We start from the raw sequence: 27,684 nt of genomic DNA, 5'->3' as shown, positions 1-27,684 counted from the left end.
GGTGTTGTGTCACTACAGCAGCCTTTGGGTTTCCATGCCATTCTGACCAATAGTGTGTTCCATAGACATCACGAGTGGGTAGAATCTCTGGTTGCCTTCCTTTTCTGAAAGCTTGCACAGTGCTCTCTAGCACCATAAAAGCAATTTCTCAGAGAGGAGCATTCAGATCAGTTCCATCTTTGGGATCTCTGAACTCTGTTTCTGAAGTGCATGGTGTCTCCAAAGATTGTCAGAGATTTTCCTTCCATCATCGTGGGCTTTAGCACCCCTACACATAGCCTCAGGGAGCATAGCGAAGAAATGGGCAAGAAGATTGAACAAGGGACAACTAGGTTGTTTCCAGTTTCTGGTTATTAGGAATAAAACTGCTATGAAGATAGTTGAGCAAATGTCCTTGTTGTATGGAAGAGCACCTTTTGGGTATGTGTCCAGGATTGCTATAACTGGGTCTTGAGGTAGAACTTTTCCCAGTTTTCTCAGAAAGTACCAGATTGCTTTCCAGAAAGGTTGTACAAGTTTTCCTTTCCCATCAGCAATGGAGGAGGGTTCCCCTTTCTCCATATCCTTGCCAGCATGTGTTGTCACTGAGTTTTTTTTTATCTTAACCATTTTGACTGGTGTAAGATAGAATTTTAAAGTTGTTTTGATTTGTATTTCTCTGATGGTTAAGGACATTGAGCATTTTTTAAGCACTTCTCAGCCATTCAAGATTCCTCTGTTGTAAATTCTCAGTTTAACTCTGTACCCCATAGCCCAAAACTGGAAACAACCAAGATGTCCCTCAACCAAAGAATGAATACAGAAATTGTGGTACATTTACACAATGGAATACTAGTCAGTGATTAAAAACAAAGAAACCATGAAATTTGCAAGCAAATGGATAGAACAAGAAAAGATCATCCTAAGTGGGGTAATCCAGACCCAGACAGACTCACATGGTATGTACTCACTTATAAGTGGATATTATAGTACAGGATACCCATACTACACTCCACAGACCCAAAGAAGCTAAGTAACAAGGGTTGGTGCTAAAATGTCAGTCAGAAGAGGAAATAGAATTGACAACAGAAGTGGATGAAGAGAGGGAACTGGGCAGGATATGGAATGAGGAGGGGAACAATGCTGGGGATTAACTGTGGAGAGAAAGGGGGTGGAAGTGAGAGGGCTGGGAACAAGAAGGGAAACTTAGGAGGGACATCTCTTTGTCAAGCTGGAGGCCTACAACAGGGCAGACTCTTGGGAGGACATGGGTGTGACTCTAGCTGAGACTCCTAGTGAGGGTAGGAGTGACATGAAGACTGAAGTGAACACCTCCTAGCCAGGCAGTACTAGTGAAAGGAGGGGAACAGCAACCCACCAACAAAACCTCTGATTCAAAAATTACCCTGCCTACAAGAAGTGCAGGGATAAAGACAGAACAAAGATTGAGGGAAAATCCAACCAATAATTGGCCCAACCTGAGACCCACCCTGTGGTAGAGAGACAGCCCCTGACACTAATAATAACATTCTGCTATGCTTGCAGACAGGAGCTTAACTTGACTACCCTCTGGGAGACTCCACCCAGCAGTGAATCAGGACAAATGCTGGGACTTGTAGCCATGTATGAGACAGAGCTCCTGGGGCCCTGAGGAAATGTTGGGGGAAAGATGGAAGGTCCTGGAGGGGAAAGGAATCTCACAAGAAGACCAACAGAGACAACTAACCCAGTCCCATCAGGCTTTCAAAGACTGAGACATCAACTAAGGCACATGCATGATCTGGACCTAGGACTCCTGAATACATGTAGCTGATGGGCAGCTGGGTCTTCTTATGGGGTGCCTGGTGAGTGGAGGGGAGGGTTGTTTCTAACATGGACTGTATTGCCTCCTTTTGGATCACTTCCCCCTGGCAAGGTTGCCTTACCCGGCCTCAGGGTATGAAATTATGCTCAATATCCTAATGTGACTTGATGTGCTGAAGAAGGTTGATCCAGAGGGAGTTGGAGAGGGTGGGGTGTTCACCTTTTCTGACAATAAGGAAGAGGGAAAGGGGGGAAGGGAGAGAGAGGACTAGGAGGTAGCACCCTTGGAATGTAAAGTAAATTTTAAAAGAAAAAAAAAAGATTGGAAGAGTCAGAGGACCAAGGAGAGTGATGTAAGATTGTGTCTCCTAGTAATATCAGAAGTTACACCCATGAAGTCTCACCACCATGACCTCTCAAAATGTGAGCTAAATATGGATGACATCAATGGACACACCAAACTGGATAGGGAAAATTCCAAAGCTTCACAAAGAATTACAGCCAACTGAGAAAACCTTGGAACACAATAATTGGTCTTTCTAAGGGAAGGGCACACCAATTGTTTATCTGACGTCAAATGGTGCAGTGAAAACATACATACAAGTAACATTATATGGACGGAAAAGGTTCTATTTAAGAATATATGTGTGTGCACATATATTAGTGAAATAGGATGCCCTGAATCTAAAGGGGAGGGGGGAGGGGTATATACGAGTGTTTAAAGGGAAGAAAGGGAAGGGAGAAATGTTGTAATTATTTTAATTTCAAAAATAAAAATTTACAACAATAATCTTTAGAAAGGCTCATTTTTCCATCTTCTAATTGGGCTTTTTTAAAAATATTTAAATTTTCAACAAATCTAAATCCCATTTTTGAAGGGAAAAACTCAACCTTAGCACAGATGCGAAGAACAATGGTGCTATGGTTAGGCACTCTGATTAAAGTCCTTGGTAATACAACTGAAACCAGAGAGAGAAGGAGATAATCAGGGGAGAGAGGGAGATGTTATTGTGGCCATGGATATTTTGGCAAGATGTTAAAATAATCAGTGAGTTTTATATTGGCAAAATGTGGTCTGAAGAAAAAATTCTACCTACCAAAGAAATTTTTAATATACAAATTGCTTATATTGATAAAAAGTAAATGTTTGTAGAAATACTTTACAATTGAAATTAATAATTTTAAAGGTTATGTTGCTTTCTAGTAGATATTGTCTAAAGAATCATAGAAATAAAAGGGAAGGTTGTGCTTATGTAGTGGAGCTCCACAGAGCTGCCCTTCTCTTCCCTGATTTTCTTTATAGTGCAGCTTGGAATAAACAAAATGAATGAATAAAAATGCCCCATATGTTTTAACTTGAATTTGCAAATTCAGTGTTTGAAAAACCCAATTCCAAGCCAACATTATATAAATCAGATCACTCACAAATGAACCACCCCTGTATGCCCAGCAATCTTGCCACTTTTCACTGTTAGCAAATGCCCTGAAAGAAAGGCTGTGAACAGCCATTGGCTGTGTTTCCCTCCTAACTTTATAAACTTGTTCAAACGACAAAGTATTTCAACTTAAGGCTGAGTGATCTATAGGGTTTGATTTTTATAAACCCGGGATACCACTGTTTAGTATTCTGAACTGTTAACTTCATCTTCTAGCACAAATGGACATGTTTTTCTCGCACATTAATGCATTTTTAGTGTAGCAATATGGCAAGTCCAGGTGGTACGGTTAGCCACAGATAATCCCTCCCCAACAAAGTGCCTCTACCCTCAGAGGTGATGATGGCCAAACCCTGTCATGCCTTCCTGCTTGCATACATGCTGATGGCAGTAATCAAAAAGACTTGTAAGACATGAAGCACATGCAGAATTTATGAGCTTTGACCATTTGCTAATTACATAAGCCACTAACGCTGCTGGCAACGCTGTGTACACTTTTACACTGTCACCATAATTAACAGATTTAGCGTGTGGTTTTGTGTCGTGACACCAGTGATCCAAGTCTGCTCTCTGACATGCTGATACAATATGTTCCATCTAGGTTGTTTCTGGAATTGTAATTACTTACTATGATACAGTCCTGACATGTAACTCTATTGCACCAACTTTACCTGCCCTGCTATGACTACCTATGCTGTGTTCACCTTTATAACCCATGGAGCATGCACAAAATGGGAAAGATGAGGTTAAGAGAAAGATATTTTAAGAATTATGTTTTAGGACAGAAGCCTACCACAGAGGGCCTCTGAAAGACTCTGCCCAGCAGTGTATCAAAGCAGATGCTGAGACTCATAACCAAACTTTGGGCAGAGTGTAGGGAATCTTATGAAAGAAGGGGGAGATAGTAAGACCTGGAGGGGACAGGAGCTCTACAAGGAGAGCAACAGAATCAAAAAAAGTCTGGACACAGGGGTCTTTTCTGAGACTGATACTCCAACCAAAGAACATGCATGGAGATAACCTAGAACCCCTGCTCAGATGTAGCCCACGACAGTTCAGTGTCCAAGTGGGCACCCTAGTAAGGGTAACAGGAATGTTTCTGACATGAACTCAGTGGCTGGCTCTTTGATCACCTCCCTCTCATGGAGGAGAAGCCTTGCCAGGCCACAGAGGAAGACAATGTAGCCTGTTCTGATGAGACCTGATAAGCTAAGGTCAGAGGGAAGGGGAGGAGGAACTCCCCTATCAGTGGACTTGGAGAGGGGCAGGGGAGGAGATGAGGGAGGGGGGGTGGAGTTGGAAGGGAATGAGGGAGGCAGCTACAGCTGGGATACAAATTGAATAAACTGTAATTAATATAAAAAATAAAAATTTAATTAAAAAAATAATTATATTTTACTGATGCCAGGAAAATGGCCAGGAAAAAGTGCTTGCCATGCAAGCAAGAGGACCTAGGTTCAGATCCTCAGATCCACAGAAAATCTGAGCAAAGTAGCTTGCCTCTGCAATGTCAACACTCATTAGCAAACTCTCTTGCTAATGAGAGAATTCTAGATTCAGTGGGGGGTCCTGTCTCGAAAACTAAGGTGGAAAGTAAGAGAAAGAAGGAAAAAAAAAAGATGGAAAGAAGACAGGCATCTAATAGCTACTTCTGGCTGCCATGCTCTGTGGCACACATACACATGTGATGTACTCAAACAACTACAGATATAGACGACACATATGCACACAGAAAAAATGTATTTTTTGACAAATAAACCTAAATGTGGCCTTCCAGATATATTATAAAACTTAAACTCCAAAGTTCTATACTTCTTTATTTAAATAATTTTTTAGTTTTTATTAGCACACATTCATTATTTATAACAATGAATTTCATTATGACATTTCATACAGGCATATAATATACTTTATCATATTCTCCCCCAACCTCTCTTGAATCCCTCCCACTCTAAATCATTTTATTTTTTGTATTTTTTAAATTTTTTTCACAATTTATTTATTTTATGCCCTGATTGAAGCCCCCTCCCTCAACTTCCCCAGTCTCACTCTCCCTCCCTCTTCCCTCTATCCCCTTCCCTAGTCCACTGAAATGGGGAGTTCTCCTCCTCTGCCATCTGCCCCTACCTTATCAAGTCTCGGCAGGACTGCCTGTAACCTCTTCCTCTGTGGCCCAGCAAAACCATATCCCCGGGGGAAAGTGATCAAAGAGCAGGCAATGGAGTTCATGACAGAGGCAGCCCAGGTCCCCTTACTGGAAAATCCATATGGATACTGAACTGCCAATGGGCTCCATCTGAGCAGGTCCTGATATAAGTGCCCTTCTTTTTTTATTAAATTTTTTATTTTTTATATAATACAGTTTATTCACTTTGTATCCCAGCTGTAACCCCACCTTCATTCCCCTCCCAATCCCACCCTCGCTCCCTCATCTCCTCCCTTGCCCCTCTCTAAGTCCCTTGATAGAGGAGATCCTCTTCCCCTTCCATCTGACCCTAGCTTATCAGGTCTCATCAGGACTGGCTGCATTGTCTTGCTCTGTGGCCTGGCAAGGCTGCTACCTCTCAGGGGGCTATATCAAAGAGCAGGCCACTGAATTCATGTCAGAGACAGTCCCTGTTCTCCTTACTAGGGAACCCACTTGGATACTGAGCTGCCATGGGCTACATCTGAGCAGGGGTTCTAGGTTTTATCCATGAATGGCCCTTGGTTGGAGTATGATAATGATTTAGGTAGTTTCCCTTTAGGTAATTGTTTAATAACTAACAATGCCTTCTAGTGACTATAAAATGCTTACTGTTTAAAAGAGTTTCTGTTTGAACTTTGTTGCTTGCCATTACAAAATGTGCTTCCGGCAACAAATAGTCCTTGTGTTTAAAAAAAAAAAAAAAACAAAACTCTAAAATAGGACAGAAACTGGAAAACAGTTTCTTTCATGCATCTGATTCCATGTTGGTTTGTACAAGTGTTTCAAGGGCAGAAAGAAGGTTGAAAATGGAAACTGACAACATGATAAAATAGGTCGGCTAGAATCTGACAGGAAATTAGAGTATCTCTAAGTGATGCTAAAGAAAGTGATGTGTATATTGTAAGGAGAGCCTGCTTTAATTGTAGAGAGAAGAAAATCCCAAATGTTGCCAAATTTAATTTCTTTTCTAGAACTTAACTAACTGCATAAGCGTTGACACACTACACCAGTGCATTATGAAAATCAGTCACAATTACTGTCAAATGCACAATGTTCTGCTCTAAAAAGCTTTTGAATTATACCCACTTAAAAATATAGCGTGGAAACTGTCCTATCCCTTCTTAATGCCCAGGGCCAGATCACCGAAATAAATTTGTTATGATTATAGTCTTCACACTTGAGAAATTGGAGGACTGAATGTGTAAATTCGTTCATTTCTAATCATTGGTAATTCAAGGGAAAAAAAATCCCAAAATTAGAAAAGACACAAAGTCACAAAAGATAATTCTAACTTTTAGTTTCACTTTTTAAAAAAATGACTGAGAATATAGTGATTGTAAGCCAACAGAAAAGCAACTCAATGTTATCTTTTAACGGATTTATTTTAAACTTATTACAAGTTATGGGTCCAAATGTATATAATGCAAAATTCTTTGTAATGTATACTGGAGATGATATACATAAGAAAGAAAGTAAGGACAGAAGGAAGGAAGGGAGGAAGGAAGGAAAGAAGGAAGGGAGGGAGGGAGGGAGCAAGGGAGGAAGGAAGGAATAGAGAAAAAGAAAATACTTATATGTCAAGGGGAAAACACCTCAATTTAATAAGAAGTAGTAGGATCTGCAATAAAATCAGCAAGGAGAGGATTTTTGCAGACACTTAGACTATGAACAGGTTGAATTGTATTTTCTTGTGTTGTAAAATCAAACTTATCTCTCACTCCTGATTATTTTTCTAAAGTTAATTAAAATTTTATAATATAATACTTTAAAACCAATATAATTTCATTATATATATCACGAACTTATTATTCCAAAATTTTCATCTTTAGTTAAAAGTTTCTAAGAATATTAGCTAATATTTTGGGGACTGGGCCAGAGGTTAATTCTCTAACCAGACTGTTTCATCTGTCATAAATACAGAAAGACAAAATCAATCTATTATAAGTGAAAATGAAGGTATCTGTCATTTATATTAATAGAATTGCTAACTCAGACAACTTTCAGTTCTTTTTTTTGCAAAATCTACAGTGTTCACAGTTTCAGAGATCTTAAAACATACCTCATGCAGTACATGACAGTAAACCTCTATGAAATAATGGAAGAACTACAACAACTTTTTCAAAATTTCATGGTTGAGAAAAAAAGTGGTATAGATGGTTCCAGATTCAGAAAGTAACACTGACACTCTCACATGCATATCAGCTCATGAGAGCAAAAGTTAAAACTATCTTAAAGCAGCCACAATGACCCTGAGTGTGGCTTTAGTCCACTTCCTGTAACCTCCAACACATCATAACATTTTTTAATTAATAGGATCTTATTTGAAGACTAACCCAGAACCTACAGGATAAACAGATGCAAAGAAAGAAAGGGAGAAAAATCAGCTTTCTACTAAGTATAATTCTCTGGATAAAGTACCTATTCTTTCGTATTCTGTTTTAAGTCAGGGTGAATGTGTTAATTTGTACCCATTCAGTGTTCTATTATACAATATCAAAATGGTATGTATGCATCAAATGAATTTTGATAATCTTGGTAGTGGTAGTAACAGCGGCTCCTTTAAGAAAGTCTTTCCTGACTTACACAGTTTGGTTTGGATGCTCCTCTGTCACTCCTACAATGCTCAGGAAATCTCAGCTTCTGCCCTCATGAATATCTTATTACTTATAGTTCTTATCTTTACCACTTATCAAATCTATAATACAGGGTTCCACATAGCATATAGCTGATGTCCCAAATATCCACGCCAATAAACATTTCCCAAAATATTGATTCCATTAAGACATACCCAACAATGTTGTTTATAGCCTGGAAACCTTTACAGAGGAACATGAAAAGAACTTTCTAGCTTTGGGTGGCTCTTGATGATGAACTGCAAAACTGCAGGAAATAAAGCACACAATGGGTGAAATTCAAACTTGCTCAACCTGTACTGGCTTTGGGAGTTCCACACTCTACAGTTCAGAAAAAAAACAAACATTTTTTTCTCTATATGTAGGCTCAAATCTTTAGTCTTCTTGGGTTGTAAAGAGTAGCTTTGTCTGACTGATGCATCAACCAAAGACCTTGCATAAAAGGGACAGAGACTGCCTGCTTAGGTTTACCCCATAGACAGCTCAGTCTCCATGTGGATGTCCTAGTAAGGGGAGAAGAGACATTCTCTGATGTGAACTTGGTTGCCTGCTCTTTGATCACTTCCGCCTGGTGGGGTGACCTAGAGAGCCCACAGAAGAAGAAGATCTAGGCAGTCATGATGGGACCTGATAGGCTAGGGTCATAGAGTAGGGGAGGAGGACTTCCCTTACCAGTGGACTAGGGGAGAGGCATAGGGGAGGAAGAGGAAGGGAGGTTGAGAGCAAGAGGAGATGAGGGGGGAGGCTACAATCAGGATACAAGTGAATAAATTATAAATAATGATGATGATGACAATGATAATAATAATGAAAAGAAAGAGAGCCAAGAAAGTCAATACATCATAAAAAAGATTCTGTACCCATTCCTAGAGTCAAATTCATTCTAAGTGTATTCCTCATAAAAGTTTCTCTTATATCCAGAAGAATGCAGGACAAATGTAACAGATACATCTCTTTAAGATGCTTAAACTTTTCATAAAGAAAAGAAACATTCATAATCACAAAAAAGAAGGCAATAAACGGGTGCATGTGAGTAGCAGAAATAAATGTGCATGAAATATAAAGAGATTGCCTTGGTTTGGATCCCAAAGAAAGTGAAAAGTAGCATTTGGGCTAAGCCTTGACCCTGAATCAGATTTTTACAGCAGAGATGGAAGAGGTCAAGGACATGAATGGCAACTGGACTCTAAGAATTAAATAACCAAAGTGGGGAACTTGGGAAGAAATAATTTTGAAAACAGAAAAATACTTGAAGAAATTTGACTATAGCTTCCGTCACATGGCAATAGAAAATAAATTTGAACACGTATTTTTTAGCTTTTAATGTGAGGTAGAGATCTTGCAGTTTAACATGCAACTCCAAAAGAAGTCATGAAACATCTTGAGGCTATGAAAGGAAGTATTATTTAGGAAGAATAACCCTCAGCAAATATGCAAATGTATTGTTGAGGAGAGGCAGGTCTAGACAAAAATAAGATAAACTCATGTCCTGAAAATGCCTATATATAATATCGCTGCCAATATCATAGAAGAGGAGATTGTATAGGGGCCTGTATGATCAAGAAATGTAGAGGACAATATGACAGATAAGGTCTTTCCCACAAGATAGGTGTAATAATGAGTGATTACTTAATGTGCATTTAAGAAAAGAAACCCGTGCAAAAATTTAGAACACTGGATTGCACACAGCAAAAATAAAATAAGCATGAAGTACTTAATGCTACTATTTTTACATGATATAGCTGAAATGAAGAAAAAAAAAACTCCTCCTAAAATCAAAGCCCAGTTGGCTGACATGAATTTAAAAAAAAATCAATAAAAATGCAGAAGCGACTTTACAGAAAAAGAAGGATACAAAGGGAAGTCTGTTCATGTTGATGACAAAAGTGTTGGGTTGATATGGAAATACTCAGTAGACAAGAGAAAAATTATTGCCTAATATCTAAGAAAGCCACAATGTTTTAGAATTTTATACCCCAAACAATAAAGCTATGAGAATAAGACTTCCAAAGCAAACTGAAAGTGAAGAATCATAATGAAACAAAGCCTTACAGAGGCTTGGGGTACGTCAGTTAATCTTCATTGTCAATCTGTCTGGATTTTTATTTATTTAGGAAACAAACCTGTTGTTCTGTATTGAAGCAATAGAAGGACGTTTATGTTGTTTTATTAGCACAGTGGCATTTCTAAAATTTGTTTAAGAAATTAAAATCTAAAGTGGTATAAAACTGGTTTGGGCAAATAATGTCTTAGTGAATTCATTTCCCATCACTAGATTTAAATAATGTTTTAAGGCTCACCTTGTTTTTTTCTCCATTTTCTCTATGTTTGCTTGAAAATATTCACTCACTTTCTATTATATGTCATTGAGACCCTTCCAGGGGGTTGTTGAAATAGCTCTTTTCCTTCCAGTGAATTCTAGCCTCAGTGTAAAGCAAAAAAGTAGGATTTTTCATGCATAATAATAACAGTAAATTAAAGAATCTAAACTGGGACTGGAGAGATAGCTCAGAGGTTAAGAGCACTATCTGCTCTTCCAGAGGTCCTGAGTTCAATTCCCAACAACCACATGATGGCTCACAACCACCTAGAATGAGATTTGGTGCCCTTTTTGGCATGCAGGTATACATGCAGCCAGAACACTGTATACATATGTAATGAATAAATAAATAAATCTTTAAAAAAAATAAGAACCTAAATTATCAAATCGTATGACAGAAAGAGAATGACTGCCTAACTTACCACAGAGCAGTTTACACAGGAAAGGAAGTGCCACCATCAGGGTCAGCAGCACCATCTCATGGGTTTGGGTCTGGGATAGAATACAAAATGGGGGGAAAAAACTAGCATGTTGTATTCTCCTCTTCTTTGTCTCTGTAGATAGGAAGAGATTCCAAGCCCATTAGTCCCATCACCATGAACTCTGCCAGGTCTCCCACTGTGATGGACTATGCTCTTAAATCATGAACCAAAATATGTACTTCCCCTTAAGTTGTTTTATTCAGGTACTGTGTCAAGACAATGAAAAGTGGTTAATGTGGAGAGTTAAGAAAGAAGGGGCCTGTCAACATGTATAGAAAACATTTAAAAAATAGAAAATAAGGAATTGTGATTTTTTCCCCCAAATACCACAGCAGGATTTATGTAATTAAAAATGGGATTAATTTCCAAGACATTTAGGAGATGAAAGAGCCAGCAATAGGAATAAAAATGCAGAGGCTACTTAATGCGATGTTTTCTTAGGAGACTGATAGAAAGGTACCCCCAGCAGGCGATGATAGACAGATGAGAACTAGAGGAGGTGGGCAACTTTCAGACTAGGAAGTGTGCAGCTAGATTTAAGGTGTGAATAATATGAGGTCCAAAGCCAAGTAGAAAGCTAGGCAGCCTAACCAAGGTAGCTGCCCTAGAGGTTAGGGAAAGGCAGAATTCGAAAGAAGAATGCAGCAGGGTAGAAAACTCAAAGCAAAACAGAAGCAATTCAGTTCAGTGGTTTAGAGCCCTCTTAAGTCTAGAGCGAGCTTGAATCCTAGCTGAATTCTTATTAGCTTTGCAACCTAGAGGATATTTTGTTCCACTGGGTATCCAACTCTCACCGTGGGGAAAATGCTAGGACCACTGCACAGGGATTTTGTGTGAAGTAAACGAGATAATAAATGAAAAGCATTCAGTACAAATCTGACTCATAAAAAATGCTCAAAATTTTAGCAATCCCTATTAACAGTCAGTAAGAAACAGAGACTAAAGATCCTTCCAATAGACTAGACACTAAATTGGAGAATTTTAAAAAGAGGTTCAAAAGCTATAATATAGTCTACCTAAGCCTTGAATCACTCAGCATGTTTGAAAAGGACCTTGAATATATTTATGCCACATTGTCATGCACTCGCTGAAAGGGTACTTATGTCATTTTATTAACACAATGACATGACTTAAATTTACTTGAAAAATAAAATATAAAGTTATATAAAAGTGGTCTCAGCAAATAATGTCTTCTTGAATTAATTTCCCATTGCTGACTTTAAAAAATACCTTGTGGTTTTTGTTTTTTTTTTTTTTTTTTTTTTTTTTTTGCTTGAAAGTATTTTTGCTTGAAAGTATTCATTCCCCAAAGATGGCCCTTTTATTATGTGTCACTGAGCCCCTTCCATGAGGTGTTGTTGAAACTGCTCTTTTTCTCCTAGTGATTTCTAGTATCAATGTAAAACAAAAAGATATAAGCTTTGATATAAAATAATAGTCTGCAATGAAAGGACCTAAATTATTAAATCATACGGGAAAAAAAGAGAATGAGTTTCTAATTTACCATTGTGGCTGATACATCCACTTTCTTTAACTTTACCATATTTAAACCCTGATTATTGTTATCAGAAGTTGAAGGAAGGCACACATAAAGCATTATTGGTTTTCAGAAATGACAAGCATTTTTAATGCATGAGATCCCAGCTTGTGACACCCCCACCCCTTCCTTCTCTGTGAGTCTAGAGGCTCGCCACATGCCAGGAATTCTGCAAGCTAGTACTACGATTGCTAAAAATAATTGCTCTTTTCTATGTCTGTTCAGGCATGGTGCTCTGAACTCCAGTACAAAGCACAGCAACTTCAATTAACAAATACAACTTCAATATTATTCAATTCAATGTAGATTCATTTTTACCCTAAGGATATTACAACACATCACAAAATTGAATATTATTCCTGAAACATCTGTCATCAAAACCAGAATCATACACTTAGATCCACATAAATCACAGCAAACGTGCCATCCCGCAGCAAGAGTCAAACACCCACCCTATGCCATGGCCTTTAAAATACTGAGATAATTGATGGATGGTCTCCATTGCTTATCTCATCACCAAGGTTTTGCTTCAGAAAAATACCCCATGATGAGTCCACTGTTTTTGATGCTAATATGCAAGTGCTGTTTTCATAATTTAGTATGCAGCATGCTGGTCTAAATCGACATGTTTGTAAGAGATTCCATCAAGTCAAACAGAGGAGAAGGGAAAATTTGACAGCAGGCATTTGTCGGATACAGCCAAATCTCTGCTGGATCCTACTTTCACTGCACGGTCCCTGAAGCATAGAAAACTTATTGCACTTTTATAAAACCATGTATACGTGAAACTGAAGGAAGAATTTGAACGAGGAATTGATGACTTAGTAAAAATGTGTATGATTTCATCACATAAAAGAGAAATGGAGGGACCACCAAAAAACAGTGCTCCCACATAAAGTGATCAAAAATTCAGTAGTCTCTCTCTGAAGTGAGAATCTCAAAAATTTCATCAGTTGTATTTAAAGGTAGACGTATTCCATAAGATAGATCATAATGCAGAATGAAACATTAGCATTCCTATTTAATGTATGTTCAATATAGGAAATCCACAAAAACAGAATGAAATCAGGGAAATTAATTTGGTAGATGAATAAATAAGTGTACTTTTTAAAGTACAATCATTTTGATTATGTTAAATAAGGATTGTCAAAGAAAAAAATTGCTTTTCTCCAAAACTCAATAGTTGAATAACTAGACCTGCATCTTCTAAGCCACATTTACTATGAAACCATTATAAAGCTCTATAAAACATTGACATGTTTGTAACTGAAGCTGGTGTGGAAATTTTTCAAACAAAGGAATAAAGACCAGTTTACCATGGAGGAAGATACTGCTACGGATTTTAGTAAAGAAAGCAATTCACATTAATTTCTAACTTATCTCTTCCATAACTGAATTACGTGCCTGATCATACAATTACCTGCAATTTTCCTCTTTGGGTTATAGATTAGAGAATAGTTAGTTGAAAGAAAAAAAAAAAAAACAACTCTGTAGAGTCTGCCTTCCTGGCTTCAGATTCCAGCTTTCCCACACATTATGTGACAATGAACTCAGGCTTGTCACTCTGAGTCTTTGTCCCTGTATTTGTAGTCTGAAGTTAGTGCGTCAGTAAACTGAGTAGCTGCTGGTTTACACTTGTGTTTGAGGGTATAGTTATAATTCTTTTCTCCCCTGTGTAGAGAACAGAGGAAGAACAACAGTGTGTGAGGTCCTCAGTGTGTGTTGTTGGCTTAGGTGTGACCATGTGAATGACCCTAGCCTCAATCCAGAGGGAAATGTCAAATCCTTTCCCCTGATCCAAGTATGGATGTTGACCATGCGTGCACAGACCACCATAGCTTTCTCTGATGTGTATCACTTGACAACTGCCCTCCCCACACAAAGATTGTTCCTACTAAGAGTAGATAAACATTCCCCATTGCATACTGTACAGGTGTGTGGCAAAACCCTGTCTCCTTGTTAATCTGCATGAAATAAACTCACCTCCTGGTTCAGTTGTATGCAACAACCCACCTCTGTTCAACTGTGTTTAAGAATCGTGCTGGGCCTCCAGGACTCTGCACTTTCTCCACCAGAGAGCCCAGTTCACTAGTCCTGGCTTTTGTGTTTCCCTGTATCCACTTGTCTGACATTTCCTCAATCCTTGGCCACCCCTGGTCAATTCGAAGTCCTTGAAGCTATGCAAAAAGTTGGCACTCCTTCATCTTTCTTCTTTTAATGATTCGTTTTATTAATATCTGTGAGTGTGCACGCGTGCATGTGTGTGCACCTACACGAGAGCACTGCTTTTAGAGGTCAGAGGCATCACACCGCCCCAGAACTGAAGTGATAAGGGGGAGTGAGCTGCCGGTTCTCCAGTCTCACGCACAGTTTTTGTTTTGTTTTGTTTTGTTTATTGAGACAAAGGCTCTCACTAGCCTGAAACTCACAAGAAGGGTGGTCAGCGCAATCAGGAATGTGCTATCGCTGCTTCCCCAGCACTGGAATGAGGAGCACCTACCATTATGAACAACTTTTTAAAATATCAGTTCTTGGAATCAACCCAAATCTCCATGCTTATAAAGCAAACATTTACCAAATAAACTGTCTTCCCAGCCCAGTGGAAAAAAAATTTATACTACACTATTCTCAAATAGTGTCTTACAAAAGAGTATTTTATTCTTTGAAGATGTCACACATATATGTAATATATTTTAATCATGTCTGTCTTCCATTTTTTCCCTCTAACTTTTCCTAGGACCAGCAAACATATTGCTTTTCCTACTTGTGTTCTCTCTGTCTCTGTCTCTCTGTCTCTGTCTCTCTGTCTCTGTCTCTCTCTCTTTCATAACTTGCTGAGTCCAATTAATACTTTAACATACATGAAGGTGTGAAATCGTCTACTAGGGTATATGCAGCCAAAAGGTAGTCACTTGCCCATAAAGAAAAGTGACTCTTCCTTCCCCATCATTCACCAACTTCTGGTAGCTCCTCAGCCAAGGGTGAGTATCAGAAGACCTCCTCTGCTCAAGACGGAACTTTTAAAGGGTCTTACATAGGAACCACGGTTTCTGTGAGCTCATTTGTGTAACAGCAGGTTAATGCCTATGAAACGCCATTTAACAACATTCCTCCCCTACTTTGGCTTTTACATTCTTGTAAAATACCACCCTCGTCTGCAATGTCACTCCTGGAAAGTCGGCAGAGACGTTGCGTCTAGGGTTAAGAACCTCCCCTATTAGTGGACTTGGGGAGTGGCATGCAAGCAGAGGGAGGAGGGAGGATGGGATTGGGATGGGAGGAGGGAGGGGCTTATAGGGGGATGCAGAATGAATAAAGTGTAATTGATGAAAAATTTAAGAAAAAAAGGGAAAAAATAATTTAAGAACCTTAAATAACTTTCAAAATTGGAGGAAAACATGGAGTTAGTCAATTGGCATGGAGCACGTCTCGCCCCTGGGGGCAATGGTCTCCTGAACCTACTCAGACCTCGGACACCACCACTGCTAGTTCTAGAACTGACGCAGGATGTTCCAACGAGGGGTTAAGGCTTCTCATAATATTTCCTATAAGCCCACACCTGTTTGTCTATATCCCCCATTTTTATTCATTATTAGCCAGATAGAGCCAAGTAATTGTGGTAATGATACTCGCTTTTTTTTTAAACCCCAATGCTAGTAAAGTTAGGTATGCCCTGGTTACTCACATGCCTCACTGGGTGCCTATGCCCATTGATGCCCCTCACGCTATGACTCTCTTCAGACAGAAAAGGGATCTTGGAACTACAGCCACCATTGTTACTACCATCTCATTGACGGCTGTTGGAGCTACCACCAGGGCATTAGCCATGAGTCATACTGGGCAGACGGCTCAGACCCTGAATAATCATTTAGCCAATGTAGCTCATGCCTTAGTTGTACATAAAGGAATTAATGCTCAACTAAAAGGAAGCTTGATGGTGTTCAATCAGAGGATTGACCTCTTGCAGGAGCAAATTGATACCCTATGGCAAATCGCTCAACCTGGTTGTCAATGAAAGTATGCTGGACTTTGTGTCACTAGCATACAACATGAGAATTTTTCCTGCGCTGCAAATCTGTCTAAACAATTGTCGAGCTATATTTTAGGTAATTGGACTGGAGAATTCGATACTACGATGGAGCAGCTGAGAGTGGCCAGTGTCACAGTAAATTCTACCGGAGTGGACGCAGGACTAGCCACAGGATTATCAACATGGATTGCTGCAGCCATGAATCATCTGAAGGAATGGGCGGGCATGGGAGTGTTAGCAGGCCTTCTGGTGTTGGTCTCCTTGGTTTGCCTGTGGTATATATGCAAGATTAGAGTCTCACAACAGTGTGATGCAGCCATGATCATTCAGGCCTTTACAGCCATTGAAGCAGGACATTCTCCCCAAGCATGGTTGGATACCATAAAAAGCTAAAATGATACGCTCAGGATGCGAGGCTAAGCACTGCACTCAGGGTCAGCCGCTTTGGACCCAGAGAAGAGCATGTCTGATTGCATGCGGGTTGATGCCCCAGGTCCCGCCTCTGAGAAAAAGGTATCGGACGGTCTGATGCTCTTTGGGTGGATGACACCTAAATGAACATCTGTACAAAGTCCCAATTTATTTCTAATATCAGAGATCAGACCTCTACTCTTGCCTGATGCGTCTAAAACAAAAAGGGGGAACTGTAGAGAGCTGCGGAATGCTATGCCTTAAAGATGGAGCTGGTTTCCGCCTTCCACCTTCCCGATGGTGAGTGCTCTCTGTCAGGAACAACTCCACATTTGGCTAAGGCCGAGGATCTGGCTTGCTTCCATGTATGTGGACCTATCTGCATTGCCCCCGTGGCACGCCTGGGTTGGCTACCCAGAGGCTATTTAAGCTGTGGGCTGGCTTTCCCCGGGGTCCGAGGATTGTTCAATGTTCCTGAATAAACTGCATTGAAAAAAAAAAAAAAAAAAAAAGAATTCACATGCAATTCTTTGCAGCCATTAGGGCTTTTGTAAGATTCTGCATTAACTTCAGTTCATTGCAATAAGTCCCTCTGTTAAAGGTGTAAAGTAGTACAAATCTATAACCATTTAGCAAAATAACACTAATAGGTTTTCTTCTTGGGCCACGGATTTGAGGACTGAAGAACCCTTGGCAGACTGTCAACTACTGAAGCGACTTTTAAATCAGTATGGATTTGTGCATGTCTATGGTAAAAGCGTGATTGTTACCTGATGTAGGAGGGCCAAGTCCACTGCATCACTAGGGAGGTGGTCCTGCAGAAAACTAGCTATGTAGCAGCTGACCGAGGAGCCAGCCAGCAAGCAGCATCCTCCATGGTTTCTGATGCATTTCACGGTTATGGATGTTTCTCTTAAAGCTAGAAACAAAAGGACTATATAACCAGCTATGCCATTCATGGGAACAGCCTCAAAGGACTTCATAGCAATAGGCACTTGCACATCTATGTTCATTGATGATCTTTTTACTGTAGGATCACTCTAGATGTCCACTAACTGATGAATGGATAATGAAAAGGTGGTCTATCTGCATAGTGACAGATTACTATCTATGGGTAATGATCCATTTTAGTTTGAATAGACGTATTTTAAGAAAACAATCTTCACACCACTCTGGGGAAGATTAATAAAAAGGGAAGATGAATGACAGAGCTCTGTCATGTAAGTGACAATGATGTGGAGAACACGGAGTGACAGCATTTGTTGCAGACTGAGACAGGCGAAGTGTCCCAGTTAAATTTAGCCGTCAGCTTGAAATGCCGATAGAATTCGGAGCGGAAAGACCCAACTGATAAATTGCCTAGCTGAGATTAGCTTATGGGCATGTCTGTGGGGAAAACCTGAGTGTTACCTGAGGTAACTAGCTAGTACCAGTAAAATCTAGCTGAGTACCAGCTGGCCTGGAAGCCAGCCAGTAAGCAGCATCCACCATAGTCTCTGCTGAACTTCTTGGCTACAAAATGAGTCTCTTGTTCCTAGGAAAAAGCTGTGGCATAGCAGGTTGGTGTGCCTTCAAACCCTTGGCTTGAGTTCTGCCTTGGTTGATTTCCATTGATGAGCTGAGACCTAGAGTTCTAAGACAAATTAGTCCTTTCTCCCCAAAGTTGCTTTGGTCAAAATGTTTTATCTCAGGAGTAAAGACTAGAATTACAGCTTTTCAAGAAAGAGGAGCCTAGGGATAAGAACAGTGGAAAAGGACTTTGCACTGCATTAGAGGATTGTGAGCTCTGGGAATCCCTAAAGTAAAGAACCTGGGGATGATAATAGTAGAAGCTATGGCAGCTGCTAGTGCTGGCTATTGCCAGTAATTCCAGAGCACTCACTCTCTTCCTCCTTGCCTGCCTCCATCCCCTCCTCTTTTACACACACACACACACACACACACACACACACACACACACAATACTTGTAGGGAATGAAAAAAGTTGAATTAAGTCCTGAGTGAATATGCATTGTTTAACATAAGCTGGACATGTCAAGGATCAAGGTCAGGTTGGATCCATGGTGTATTGTCAGAACCTTCCCCACATGGGTCAGGCTCAGAATGGGCAAAGCCTTTCTCTGGTCCAAAGATGTGCTTATGAACAATTGACACTAACACTGTATGCAAAAATTGCTGCTTTCTCTGTTGGGATGTTTCTAGCCTAAGCCTATTCCCAGACAGAGACCTGTACCAGCTAGCCCTATTCCTGCGTTGCATATAATAAAGCTGTTGATAGTCTGGTTGTTGCAGTAGTTGGTACCCCTCCATCAGAGTGCTCACAAATGACCTGACCTCAGCTTCTCTGTACTTGTGTCTGCATATGTGTCTGCGTGTCCATATTTTCATTCCTTCTCCGCCCATCTGTTTTCCAGACCCAAGCCATGCAGGCCACAGCATATACTAAAGAGGAAAGAAGCCACAATAATAAAAAAAATCAATAGCCACCACAGAATATATACCAGGATCAGGTTATAGTTCAGAGGAATTAAGCTGAAAGGTTGTAAATCACATTTTCCCTGATTCATTGGGAAGGAAGGCTTTGGATATGAGTGTACATTACAGTAATGCTGACTGAGTCGTTCCTGCAGAGAGACATTCAAACTGCTTCTGCCTGGCAGCATCTGCGTTTTCAGTGAAGAATGACTGCAAGAATGAGGCAGAGGTTGGAGTGAGGGATGACAAGCTAGAGATTAAGCAGAGAAATTAGTTTGTAGACAGCATAATAAATTTCTCTTCATGCATAAGAAGGATCAACTGACACTATTACAATGTGGTATTGGTTGGAAGACCCAGTTTTATTAAGTGGCTGGTGCTTTTGCTGGTAGCATCCTGTGGCCAGGATGAAGGGTATGTTTGTCTTTCTCTGCCTTAACTGCCTTGGCTTGTTCCAGTGAAAGAAGGTTGAAGAACCAATAAAGAAGGATGAGAGAATGGAATTGTTCAGGTAAAACTTAATAATAACAACATTAATAAATAATCTAGGCTGATTGGAAACAACTTTATAGTTTGACTGTGGTTGATTCTCTCCAAAACTTATATGAACTAGGTCTTTAAGTTAACACTTGCAAAGCAATGGATGTGGGGAAAAGAATTCCCGAGGGACTGTAGTTTTTACACAACCACAGGCATATTAAGTATCTTAATGTCTCCGAACTATGGGAATTTAAGCCAGTCCATCAGTCCAGCCACAGCTCACTCCTTCAGGATGACCGCAACCTAAAGCTGCTCCTCTGCTAGATCTACACATTCCCTCCTCTTTCATATATACGTCTGTGTATAAACCCTGTTTTCCCATTTGACCATACACAATTCACCTTCTCAATCAGCAATGTACAATAAATTGACTGAGTCTCTGACCCACTAGATCCCAATTTTTCTGTATGTCAGTGTGTCTGTCTGTTCTTCATTTCCTCTTTATCTTAGTCAGGTCATCCCAAAGCCATAGAGGCTGAAACAGATTTCAGAGGTGTGCAGAGCTCATGAATTGGGTTATTTCTCCATAGTGATGGTTTCTATAAAGTCTGGTCAGCAGCCTTAGTTCCCTTTTGCTCTTCCTTCTGTATGTACCTGCTTGTCCATCCACTTGCCACTCTGATAAAGCAACTTAATTCCCTCACTAATACTGTACCATTGGCTTTCCAGCTTCCTAAATCATGAGCCACAAGAAACTTCTGGACTCTTAAAGTATCCACACTCAGGCACCTTTTGAAACATTATAAAATGGACAAGAAAATAAATAGAACCAAGAAAGGATGATTAAAAGAAAAAATCACATAGAATATGTAGATAGAGGAAATAAATAAATACCTCCAACACCTTGACACGTTTTTATGATAATAAGACATTTAGCACTGCTATACCCTCCTAATAGACACTTACTTGCATAATATGATATTGTTAGTTACAATTTATACATCAGATTTCTACAATTTATTCAAGTTGAATAACTTAAATTTTATACATATCAAATAGACTAACTCCTTATTCCAAAGGAATGAAAGATAATAAGAAGGTTCAGGTATTTTTGACAACTTGATCTTCTCGCCTTTTCTGTGATAAATATATCTAACAAGGCTATTTAAAACAGAGGAAGACAATGCAGCCAGTCCTGATGAGACCTGATAGGCTAGGATCAGATAGACAGGGAGAAGGACCTCCCCTATCAGTGGACTTGGAGAGGGGTATGTGAGGAAGGGAGGGAATGAGGAAGGGGGGTACAGCTGGGATATAAACTGTAATTAATATAAAAAATTAAAAGAAAAATAAAAAAAAACATTTCAGTAAAGTGGCTGCAAACTGAAACAGATCTGTGAGTGAAGGAAGTTGTTTGCAGCGATTCCAAATATAAGCCTGGTGATCACAGACACTGGGAGATGTGTGAGCACTGATATTTAGTGAATTAAAGGATAACATGAAGGAGTATAGGAAAGAAATGTTTGGTAATAGAATATCCATAAAGAAGGAAAGTTGAATTAACTTATTTTATACATTTGCTTACAACAGTTCAATGAGTAACTGTCTTACATACAATATTCTTCCACAAGATAATATCTCTTGTGAATTTAAATATTTCTAACTATAAATAAATTGTATATCTTATCCAGTCCTCGTGGTATGAAATAGATTAACAGTGTGAACTTTTTTTTTTTTTGCTTGTTTTCAAGTAAAAGAAGAAAGCCCAATTGCACTAAGAAAAATTCTAGAAGGAGAATTTGTAAGTACTTCTCCAAGAGTTAATATTGTGTGGATTTATGGAGATTATGCCACCAATAGTCCTGTTCCCATGACCCTTCATCTTCATACTTTGCTCAGCACTGAATTTCTGTGGGATGGAGATTTTAAATCTCTCAACATCAGGCACACAACTACTACACTAGTCAGTGATCAGGGTGACATATTGAAACCCTACAGCAATGATGCTGACCAAAACAAACCACTCTGAGACCCAATATGTAATGTTTAAATAGTTTTTTTCAATGTGTATATCCTACCAATAGATACTAACTTATTAATTCTACTCTACCTTTCTGATTCAATAGTTCTAAATTCCAGTGTTCTATATTTCTATATTCAGTTCTATATTTCAGTGATCAGGCTGACACATTGAAACCCTGCCGTAATAATGCTGACCACAGGAAACCACTCTTAGTGCCAACATGTATATTATTTAAATGGTTTTATTCAGTCTGTGTATCTTACCAACAAATGCTCACTTCTTAAGCCTACTGCGCTTCCCTGATTCAGTGGTTCTGTATTTCAGTTCAGTGTTGCTGTGCTTTGAATGAGGGTTCTTTGGTAAAGGAAGGCATCAATCCTCAAATATTTTTATTCTCAGAAACCATAGACACTAGAGTCTAGATATATTCACGTATAACATGGTAAAAATAGGTGGTGTGAAGGTGGGGAGATAGCTCAACAGTTAAGAGTGCTTGCTGCTCTTGAAGAGGACCAGATCTAGGATCCCTATATCCATATTGAATAGCCCATAACTACCTGGAACTCCAGCTCCAAGGTCCCCAATGCCTCCTTCTGTCCTCTGGGAGTGTCTGTACATATGCATGAGCACACACTTAATGGCTATTCTTGGCCCATGATGGTTATTCTTAGTTGACTACATCTGGAATTAACTAAAATACCTGAAAGGTGTTTTTTTGTTTGTTTGTTTTTTTTTTTTTTTTTTTTTAATTAAATCATTTAACGCAGAAAGACCCACTTCTATTCTGGATCTTTCAGGTGGTAATATCCACCTTTAGTCTGGGCGCTTAGTTCCATTTTTGCTGCTTCCTCTTTCTAGCAAGTTCCTTCCTTCACCAGCATTGGAAGCTACTTCTTTGGGATTCTGGTATATACTGAACCCAGCTGAGACATCCAGCCTCATAGACTGGATAACTACTGGATTCTTGGACCTTCAGCTGGTAGGCCATCATTGCTGGACAAGCTGTAAGCCAGTCTAGTAAGTCTATTCCAAACAGGAGAATAGGTAGACAGACAGGTAGATACATTCTGTAAGTCTCTTTCCTCTAGAGCAGTGTTTCTCAACCTTCCTAATGCGTGATTCTTTAAAAGAGCACCTCCTACTGTGCTAACCCAAACCATAAAATCATTTTTTAATTAATTAATTTATTTTATTAATTAAAGTTTATTCACTTTGTATTCCAGCTGTAGCCCCCTCCCCTATTTCTTCCCAGTCCTACCCTCCCTCCTTCTTCTTCTCCTACGTCCCTCCCCCAGTCCAAAGATAGGGGAGGTCCTCCTCCCTTTCTGTCTGATCGTAGTCTATCAGATCTCACTAGAACTGGCTTCTTTGTCTTCCTCTGTGGGCTGGTAAGGCTGCTCCCTCCTCGTGTGGAAGATAATCCAAAGCCAGCCTATGAGTTCATGTCAGAGATGGTCCCTGGCCCTAATATCGGGGAACCCTCTTGGATACTGAGCTGCCTTGGGCTATAAATTATTTTGTTGCTATTTCAAAACTGTGACTTTGCCACTTTTATAAACTGTAATGTAAATATCTTATATGCAAATATGTGATATGCAACCCCAAAGTGTTGAGACCCAAATGTTGAGAAACTCACAACTCTAGAAACTCAGAACCAATTTAATACACACACATAAACACACAAAATAGAAATATATAAATCTCAATGCTAGGGAAAATTTCCTTGTAAATGACTTTGCAGATTGCTATACACCTCTGAGAAAATTAGTCCAATTCTTTCTAATGCTGACTAAATGAACAGCAATTAGTAGATGAATATGAGAAGGAATATTATAGAAGGAACTACAGGGACTTGATTCAACAGAAGCACGGATTAGACTCCTTAGCTAAACATTGTTCCAATCAATAAACAAAAACCTACTCTCTTAGTAAAAGACCATCAAAGTTATACTTTTTGGACTAGAGATCATTGAAACATTTTCTCTAATGTGAATAATTTTATAAATTCATCTTAATCTTAAATGATAATAATGTATCAATAATCAAAAGTAAAATCTCTAAAATATGAAATTGCACTACCACTTTAGTTATTAGGCACTCTGAAAGTCAATTACTCATAGCATCAATTTGTAATCAGCAGTTTGCATTTTTTAATAAATGAAGGAAAAGCCTCTACACCACTTATTTCACTGTGTGTGAATACACTATTTTTATTGACTCGTTGCTCACTTCTTGTGATATATTTTCTTTTACATAAATAAAACCTCCAAACCCACAGCAAATGTCAATTGAAGACCTGTTCAGAAACGTGATTTTTTTTTAACATACAGTGCCCAGAAGCAGGGTTAACTAATAAAAGGTTGTTGCTGAGAGTGTTAGGGTTATATCCTGAGGATTTAAGACTCCAGAGAAACGACAAGGTCCAATTTCTAACAGGCTAAAGAGTTTAATTAACATTGATTGAGGCAGTGGCCAAAAGCCTTCTGCCTTATCTTGTGGGTAGAAATTGGGTCCTACGTGGCAACATCAACTACAAAAAAGAAATAAAAAATAAAAAAATAAACATAGAGAAAATACCAGCTGTTGTTTTAACTCTTGAGGAACTACAAGCACAACAAAGGTTTGAAAGTTTTCTCAGCTGTTAGATTTGTGTATTTTTTTTTTCCATGAGGGCAAGAAGCAGGCATTTTTCCTCATCTTTGTTCACTATGCCTGATGTGTAGGAGGTACTGTGTAAGTCTCTACTGAATGAATAAATAAATGTAAAAATACTGTGAAACAGATAATACATTCATCCATGGCCCAATTTCTCAACCTCATAGTCAACTTAGCAACTATAAGTGACATAAATAAAAATATCTTCTAGAGGGGAGAAGCATCTTTTATTGTAGCATAAACTGGATGAATGTATAGTTTTTATAACCAAAAATAATGTCTTCCTTAAAGAGAGCTGATAAGATATCTGATTTCTGTGGTTCAGCTTATCACTGTTCTAACAACCCCAGAGCATCCAAACACAACTGAATGTTTTATCCAATGATGGCAAGAAATTTCAGAAAGCAAATATGGGGACAAGTGAGGAAATTTTAAAGCTCACAAGTTTCCATTAAGAACAATTTTGTGTTTGCAGTTTAAATCTTTATAGACTTAACTATCAATTATAACAGCTAAAAAAAATTATCTCCTCTATACACTGTCATTTTCTGTTCTTATATTTTATCCTATTTCTTCCATCGTCTTTTAAATAAAAAAAAACAATATATGAAAATAATATTATTTTTCTTTTCTTCTTACCACTCTGAAATATTTGTCTCTGTATTTACTGAGGATTATATGAAAGAAGTAGGGTGAATTTTTAATATCTTACTAATGTTTATTTTTATCTTTTCTATTGGTATTTTGCCTGCAAGTGTGTTTGTGTCTATGTGTGTGCCTGGTACCCACAGAGGTCAGAAGAAGGAGTCAAATTTTCTAGAAATGGAAGCACAGATGGTTGTGAGCCACCAAGTGGGTGCTGGGAATTGAGCCCAGGTCCTCTGGAAGAGCAGCAAGTGCATTTAATTGCTGAGCCATCTGCCCAGTCCTTAAGGGACTGACTTTTAAACACAGTGAATGGAGGTAATTGAGTGAAGACATCATAGCACAGTTTGTAAGATGTTGCCTTAGTTTCTTTCATGTTGCTATGATAAAATACCTGACCGAAGCAATTGAAGAGAACGAGAAAGGTTTTATTTGTCCCACAGGCCTAAGTTAGGGGTGAGCATGGCAACTTAATTTAGATAACTCTTCATTGAGACTCTCTTCTCAGTTGATTGTAGATTGTGTAGAGTTAATACTATCATAAATGTTTAACCAAGATCCAGGAGCACTGGAGTCAAATATTCTGTTCATAAATTATCATGTGTGTGGCACTGGTGTTATAGGACAGATGTTTTGTGGGTTTTCATTGGGGTTACTAACAGGAGTATGGGAGAGAGGTTACTTACAGATCCAAGAATGACTTAAAAGTATCTGCGTTACCAAAAGCCTGCCCCAACACTGGTATTGTATAATTTGTGAGCTATAATAGATATAGGCCTAAAATGAAACAAGTGGACACCAAAAGGCTTGTAAGACTGAATCTGGATTCCTTAGGGACTTTGGTGGCAGTATGGAGTGGTATGGGCAGTGGGAAGCCATAGCTGGACCATAGTCACTCCTAGGCAGAAATCTGAGCACTGCCAGTGGGAGAATGGTGGGGAGTCCTTTCTGGTCCTTACATAGTGTGATGATCCAGCTCTGCTCAAAGCTCTCTGTTCACCTCACAAGCAGCTTCACAGGTCCAGGTTGCCCTATCTTCAGCTCAGAGCGTCATTCTCCAGCTCCAGTAATCCGCTACTGCTTTTAAGAGCTGAGAGGGGACCTTGGAAAAAAAATCTTGCAAGCTTCAGCTTTGCCATGTGAAGTTTGTTTACTTCCCGAGTCACGTGAGCCTCCTTAGCCCCTCCGGGTGAGCCACTTCAATTCAGAGCGATCTGCTTTGCAACACTTGCACATATCTGCTTTCTCCTTTTCTTTAGCTCGTTATTTTCATAAATTTTGTCATTAATTTTTTGCAAATTGTGTTACTTTTTATGGGTTCTCTTTTTAACGTATCTATAAATATTATACAAAATTTGAGTTCTATAAAATAGCAACCGTAATTTGATTGTAAACATTATAATTAATATCAATAATGTATGGAGGCTAGATGCACATTTGGATGAGCTACATATGAAATGATGAGCTTTTATACTCATCATCTTATTATCAGCTATGCTGCGTGACAGGGAACAGAAAAGATACTATTCTGCAGACATCTCATTCAGTCCTCTCTGCAGCTAATATTCATGTGCCAGAAATCCTTCTAAATGCTGAATAAACAAGAGATATGGAAATTTTCGGTGGGTAACCTGGCAACCACAGTGAATTTCAGCAATGCTATTACAGATACCTCAGAAGAACAATGAGAGCAACCATGAATCAATTCTGAGAATAGAGGAGGCAGATTACAGAGCTTCCTTGGAAGACACAGCATTTCACTTGCAAGAATGAGCAACAAGCAAACAGAGTAACCAAGTGAAATCCATGAAACTGTGAAAGTTCAGGGCATAGCTAGCTGTCTTCAAGTTACAACGTGCTGGAAAGAAGAGAAGATATGAGCAAGAGGGCGAATTTATAAAGGTTAGCAGGCATCAAATAATAAAGGGAAGTTGTTAAATATTAAGAAATTAAGACATCATTCTTAGAAGAAATGGGGAATAATTCAAGTATTATAAGCAAAGGGAAGCAAAACAAAATTTACTTTTTAAAGAAGAGTGGCAGAATTCCTGCAGGGTACCAAAAGGCAATATAGAAATGTATTATAATAACCAAAGGAAACACTGGGAAAAATCTGTTTGGGCATATTATACTAGAAAAGAGAGGAAGTAAGAGAGAGAGAGAAAAGAGTAAAGTTAAGATCATTAGCATCCATGAGCAAGGAGACTTCAAGAAAAAAAAAGAAAGACTAAAGTATTTTGTCGATTTAGAGAGGGAGGGACATCCATGGTAATGAGATTCAAGAATAAGAATATGCGTGTTAAATAAAATAGGGTTGGTATGGCATTCTCACAAGAAGAGGCAGGAGATGATTAAATTTAGTCCAGGAATATCCAATTTATGGTTGACAACTGAATACAAATTTCCGTTAAACAGATAGAGAGCCAGAAACACATTCTGCATTGAACCTACAAATGTAGGACTTTTCACAAGGAAAAAAATCTAAAAGAAAACATGGCAATACGTATTTTAAAACAATAAATTGAGAAGAGGAAAATATTTAGGACATTACAGTAAATCATGTAGAAGTATAAAAATAAATGAGTAA

General features: G+C 38.9%; 1 long non-coding RNA gene across 2 annotated transcripts in view; it reads right to left on the bottom strand.

The window, feature by feature from the left end:
- The window catches only part of LOC132649497 (uncharacterized), a 163,193-nt gene that overhangs the window by 132,896 nt on the left and 2,613 nt on the right, over positions 1-27,684 (bottom strand). The gene's annotated exons all lie outside the window — the stretch shown is intronic.

The sequence above is a fragment of the Meriones unguiculatus genome, chromosome 20 (assembly GCF_030254825.1).
Source record: "Meriones unguiculatus strain TT.TT164.6M chromosome 20, Bangor_MerUng_6.1, whole genome shotgun sequence".
Lineage (NCBI taxonomy): Eukaryota > Metazoa > Chordata > Mammalia > Rodentia > Muridae > Meriones > Meriones unguiculatus.
The sequence above is the reverse complement of the archived record's forward strand: the minus strand, read 5'-3'. Positions and strand labels throughout refer to the sequence as shown.